Raw genomic sequence first — 6442 nt, 5'->3', positions numbered from 1 at the left:
TTGAAATGTCTCTTTTGTTTCTATTATGTGGAAATCTTTGAGGAGTATAGGTATTAGCACTTCTTGGTACCAAGGTGGGAAACTATTGCCGCTCAAGATGGTTTCTGTCACCACCGGTTGCATTGCTGCTAGTCATGACTCTGTAGCCACAATATCTGATGGACAATAGAGATTAATACAACTAAGACAATTTACCAGATCTCATCACAGGTAATTAATAAATCAATATGGCAGACTACATTAATATTGAAACTTTTAGTAATATTTTGATAATACTATGGATTGTATTCTTTAAGGCTTATATGGTTATGGTGATACTTCAATTTATTGGGTATTGGGACTCATTTTTTTCTTCATATTATATTCTTAAGAAAGAATGTGGCACTTTTAGTAATGATATAGTCTTTACAGACTATTAATGAAAAGCAAGTTGACAGATTTAATACCAAAATCAAAAATTACCTAAAAATTAATATATTAAAAAGGATAACATTAACTTGACAGTCAAAATTGAATCCATATCTAAGAGTAATGAGAAATTATCTGAAAGAATTCATACTGTTGAATTTGACAGTCAAAGTTTGGTAAATGTTATACTAAGATAGCAGATAGACTATCACTCCTGGATGGCAATCTGCACACTATTCAAGTAATGTCCAAGGATGAGATGTTATCTTTAAAAAAGAAACTTCAGACCTTGGAATCACATGTGCAGAATGAGGACCAGAGGCTAGGTACTTTAATGAAATCACTAGAAACATATACAAGCCAGGAGATTTAGGTTTTACAGAAGAAAATACTAAAAAGATTTGAAATAATTGAGGAAATTGTTAGAGCTGACAAACAGGGGAAAAAAGGAATAAGAACAGGATTCAATGTCATCAGTAGCTGTCAGAGATGACTTACCCAGGGTTTTAACTTACTACCCAAATTGAAGACCCTGACACTAAACCATATACCCATGCACACCTGATTTTTGACAAAGAAGCTAAAACTGTACAATGGAAAAATTAAAGCATCTTCAACAAATGATGTTGGCATAACTTGATGTCATCAAGTAAAAGAATGCAAATAAATACATATCTATCACCATGTGCAAAACTTAAGTCCAAGTGGAACAAAAGCCTTGACATAAATCTGGGTACACTGGACCTGATAGAATAGGAAGGGGAGGAAGCCTTGAACACATTGGCACAGGAGACCACTTCCAAAATACCAGCAACATAGACACTGGGAGCAAAAATAAATGGGACCATCTGAAATTAAAAAGCTCCTGTAAGGCAAAGAACACCATAAATAAGACAAAATGACAGCCTACAGAATGGACAAAGATCTTCATCAACCCCACAACTGACAGAGGGCTGATCTCCAAAATATATAAAGAAATAAAGGAACTAGATGTCAAATACAAAATAATCCAATGAAAAATGGGGTACGATGTGATAAACCAGCTCAGCCTGAGCACTGGGATCAATGGGACAGGGTCTCAGGAATAGATGGGTAAGGAGTTGGAAAATGACAAACAGACACAAGACTCAAAGAAGTTGCATCTGAACGCATCTTTACTAGGCATGAAGTTTATCATTTATACAGAAAAGATTGCTTAATAGCATGTAATGTTTTTTTCATGTGGCACAGATTATTCTTAAAATCATTGTATCAGATACATGAGGATAGAATTTCATCAGACAGATGTCCCCAGTGTGAGTCTGCGACTGGTCATGCTAGACATGGCTTGGCATTAGTTTTGAATAAATCTTATCCAGGCTATGAGTTCATGGCATTTTGAGAAAAGGGCAAGCGGTTTTGGTTAGCAGTCACACGTTCTACACTTATTTTATACTTCTGCAATCTATGCAGAAGAACTTCTTTTCTTCTCCTCCTCCATATTTCTAACTCTTTTTCAAACCTGATGTGGGATTCCCCTCTGTATGCTGTGATTACCATTAATGAATAAAGGAAACTGGTTTGGTCTGATAGAGTAAAATAGAGGTAGGCAGGGGAACCTAAACTGAATACTGGGAGAAAGAAAGGCAGTCAGAGAGAAGCCATGTAACCCAATGGAGACATGTGCTGAGAAATTTTCCCAGTAAGCATCAGCCATGTGGCAATACACAGATTAATGGAGATGGGTTTGTAAAAGTTAGCCAATAAGAAGGTAGAGCTAATGGGCCAAGCAGTGATTTAATTAATACAGTGTCTATGTGATTATTTCGGGGCTAAGCAGGTGGGAACAAACTAAAGGCCTCTTCCTACACAAACCTTCCCCGAAACCAATCTTAGAAAGTTACAGACATTTATCTGTCTCTTCTATCCATGTTCCATTTTTTCTGAACCTGTCTTAATTGTTTAATTAAGTTTGCCTTTTGTTCTTTATTTACTAAGCACCAGATTAAACCTAGAAACCTTTTTCCTTTGAATGTTAACCCATCCTCTTCGATTAGCATCATATATTCCTGTATATGGCAATGGCTCATCAGTACTCACTGGAAACTAAAACATACTATCTTCCCTTCCAGAAGAAACCACACTCTATTCATTAGAATGTAAGGAGGTAATTCCAAAAGTGCAACGGCTCTCATGCAGGAAGCACAGCACACACACACACACACACACACACACACACACACACACACCTTCTTTGCAGGCACTCTTCCTTGAAGCTTGTACCACATCTTACTTGAGAGATCACGCAGACTCCGCAGAAGGTGGCATGGCAGTACATACCTAAACAGAGAATTCTCAACAGAAAAATCACAAATGGCTGAAAGACGTTTAAGGAATTGCTCGGCAACCTTAATCATCAGGGAAATGTGACTCAAAATGACTCTGAGCTACCATCTTGCACCAGGATGGTCACAATGGCTAAGATCAAAACCACATCACACTTCTCACACTTGATCTGGTTCCACTCCCTGTTAGCATCTTTCCTCAGCAGGTATCACATGGCTCTGGCATCTCCAACAACTTGGGGTCTCTGAAGCAATCCAGGTTTGACTTTTACACATTGACACAATGGCTTCTCTAGGCCTCCATGCAGTGACACCCCTGTGCCTGGCCTAAGCAGCTTTCCTCAGTCACAGAGGGAGATTCTATAATCTCTTTCTTCTACACTTCATCTAAAGCCAGAACCATGTTGCTGAAGCTGCTAAGTTCAGCTGCTTTCTGGGGCTATGATATGGCTCCTCATCCAATGACATCTTCACCAGCTCTCTATTTTCTATGGTTTCCTTCACTGCCTACGGTCAGATTTCCTGGAACTAACTGAAAAGGAGGAGAAACTCTATTTAGAATACGCTGTATGAAAAAACAATAGCTTTTTATTATCAATAAAAGAAAAAATTAAGGGAAAAAATTAACTGTGGTGTTGCACACTTGTAATCCCGAGCTGGAGAGGGAGAGACAAAAAAAAATACCTAGGACTATATCTTTTCCTATTTGGCAATCCCCGGGTCACTGAGAGACACTATCAAAACCAAGGTGAGTGGATTCTGAAGAAAAACAGCCAATGTTGTCTTCTGGCCTCCACGTACACCTGCACATACACCGTTCATCTGTGTACACACACATGCACACACATGTACACAAAAAACACACTGTATATTGTGTATATATAAACAATTTTGTTTTACTAATAATATATCAGTATTGATGAAGTACAAATACACAGGCACATGGAATTATCATATAAGACTCATTAAGTAACTGTGGTAAAAGGGAAAATTTTAAATCACAGTATTTTTGTGGATTCAGAGAAATTACACTTAGGAAAGAGAATTAAAGCTGCAATGGGACATTTAAATTATTTATGATGGCTGAAAGGAAATTAAATTCAGTATCAGCAAGAGGCTTCCTTTGAGCAACCTCAGCATCAGGGAGCATTTATGATAAAAAGTAAAGAAGAGAGAGTAAGAGAATTCCTGTGGAAATTTCAACTTATGGTGGGGAGTGAACTTAAAATATCTGTAGCACTTGGCAGCAGAAATGTCACAAGAATGTCCATGTGTAATACCACAAATTTTATTTAAATTATGTAGAATCTTGATTTTTCTACTTGAACTATTACAGAGTTTAAGACTAATAAGTTTTTGGAAAAATTAGTTGTGGCTACACCAGAATGAAGCCTCACAAACATCTGTCTGTCCAGCTCAGGAGGGGGAGACAATGGCCTCTTCTGACATTGTGGGCACCAGGAATTCATACATACATACATGCTGACCCAATATTCATAAATATAAAAATTACATCATTTTATTACAAATGGGGAAAACTATCCCTTTTTAAATATCTGGTGGCACACAGACTGCATGTGTTTCATCATATTGATTATTCTGTTATCAGAAATGATTTGTATCAGAGGAGTAATTGTGGGGTAGACATTCATCACAAACTTCTGAACACTCAGGGTGACTGGGTCATACATCCATAACAGGACTGCAGTGTGTGAGTGATGAAGTCCACCCAGTACATGACCACAAAGGAAATCACCAGCAGCAAGATGGTCTGGGTGGCCCTTTTCTCAGGGGATGCTCTCGGTGGCTGAGGCTGTGAAGATGCTTGTGTTGTCTCTGATGTCTGAACAAGATAACCACCATGTATGCACTTGTGATCAGCATAACTCCTACAAGAAATACATCTCTGGACATTGTCAGTATTAAAATCAGTGCACTAATGATGTAGTTCATGGAGAAGTGTGAGCAGAATTTAGTGACCTTCATTTGGTTGGTCTTACTAATGTTGTTAAAAGCACCAGCATAGAAAATTCGGTTGCTACTGAATGATAAGTTGAAAAACCAAATAAGTAAGAAAGCAAAAATCATGTACTTTTTTAGTTTATATTTAAATTTTGCCAAAAAAAGAGGAACTGGGACTGATAGTGACAGCCTGGAACACACTCAGGAGGCAGGTGATGCAGATGGAGAGGCTTCTCATCACTCTGTTTATATAAAAATTTGTCTTACATTTGAAGTCATTGTCAATGTTCAGTGACTCAAATATGTCTGTAAGCCAAATATCTGTTCCAGTGATGAGCAGCACTATGTGGATGAAGGCCAGTTGACGGAAGATCATGTCCATGGGCTTAGGTCTGTCACCTAGAATTATGAAAGTATAGAAAACAAGGAGAAGCATATTTGCCAGAACTCCAAGTCCAGCTTGGAAATTAATGACAATCCTTAATGAAGACATATGTAGAGATTCTATTCACCTTAAGAACATGAAATGAAAAAATGAAATATATGTCCTGGCAATGCTGAAGCATGCATGTGCAGCCCATATATGGTGGTTCTGTTGACCTTGTCCATATTGGGTTTAACAGTCTAAGTTGATGAGGATGACTGACCAGGTATCTTCCTCAAGAGGGATCCAGATCCCAATACATATGGATGTGGAAAACTATTTCAAATATCTGAAAAAATAATATTCACAAAACTTGTGATTCACTGGTCAGTATGTCTATATCACCATTCTGTTTTGCCTATTTATTCTTGATTAACCCATCTCTTTAATTGAAGTTCCACATTAGAATTGGCCTATGTTTCATTTACTCTCAATATATCTCCTGGCTATACAGCATTCTCAGCCACAGCCGACACAGAATGCCCCTTCATGTGCCTATATTGCACCTAGACCTCATGCCTTAGAAACTGAATCCTACTGATCTGACTTACATTGTCTCATTTTATAGTTAACACTGAAAACAGCAGTGATGAGACTAGAGGAGCATAATCATATTTGTACAACTGATTAAAAATTATGTTGTTCTGGGGAGAAATCACAAAAGATATTCAAAAGAGTGAGGTGAGTCAGTTTTATATTTCATAATGTTAATAAGCTCCATTTTACAGCTATCCATGTTTTCATTCATAATTCTAATGGATTCACAGTTGATTATTCATGATAATCCCATTATTTTAATCAGTGGTATGTCTATCTTAATACATCTATTTTTATTTTTCAATGAACTCACCACCCAGAATCTGGGATTAAAGACAACGATACAAATGGAGGCCATTAGTGCACTTTCCACACCATATTAATTGTATAACCATTATTGTAATAAATGCCTAGATGTCTCCAAGTTTACTTCCTAACCCTTTAAAACTTGTGTGAACTCTACTTCTGGTTTAAAGAAATAACTCTCAGCTATCAAGACAAATGTTATTTTTCTTTATTTTTCAAGGCAGGGCAGTGGTTTGGGTAAATGATTAATAGTATGATTCCTTTGAGTTTCTCATCCATCGCTTGTTACTTTACCTACCTATTTCATCTTCTGTATTTATATCCTCCTCTTTAACTAAGAAACACCATTTTCCCTATCAGATCAATGGTCTCCTGCTACTCCCCTGTACCTTCCTCCCACCTCCTTCTATATGAACTTCCCTCCTCCCTAAGAAGCCCACCCTTTCCCATTTCCCTGATAAGATCACTGTTCCCTGTTATT

General features: G+C 37.5%; 1 pseudogene; it reads right to left on the bottom strand.

Annotated features, from left to right (window-relative positions):
* Positions 1-3949: 3949 nt before the first annotated feature.
* On the bottom strand, positions 3950-5749 carry LOC126494430 (vomeronasal type-1 receptor 90-like; annotated as a pseudogene).
* Between the last annotated feature and the right edge of the window lie 693 nt (positions 5750-6442).

The sequence above is a fragment of the Alexandromys fortis genome, unplaced genomic scaffold, assembly GCF_014885135.2.
Source record: "Alexandromys fortis isolate MF-2015 unplaced genomic scaffold, M_Fortis_MF-2015_v1.1 scaffold_343, whole genome shotgun sequence".
NCBI classification, from domain to species: Eukaryota; Metazoa; Chordata; class Mammalia; order Rodentia; family Cricetidae; genus Alexandromys; species Alexandromys fortis.
This window is presented reverse-complemented; position numbering and strand designations above follow the sequence as displayed.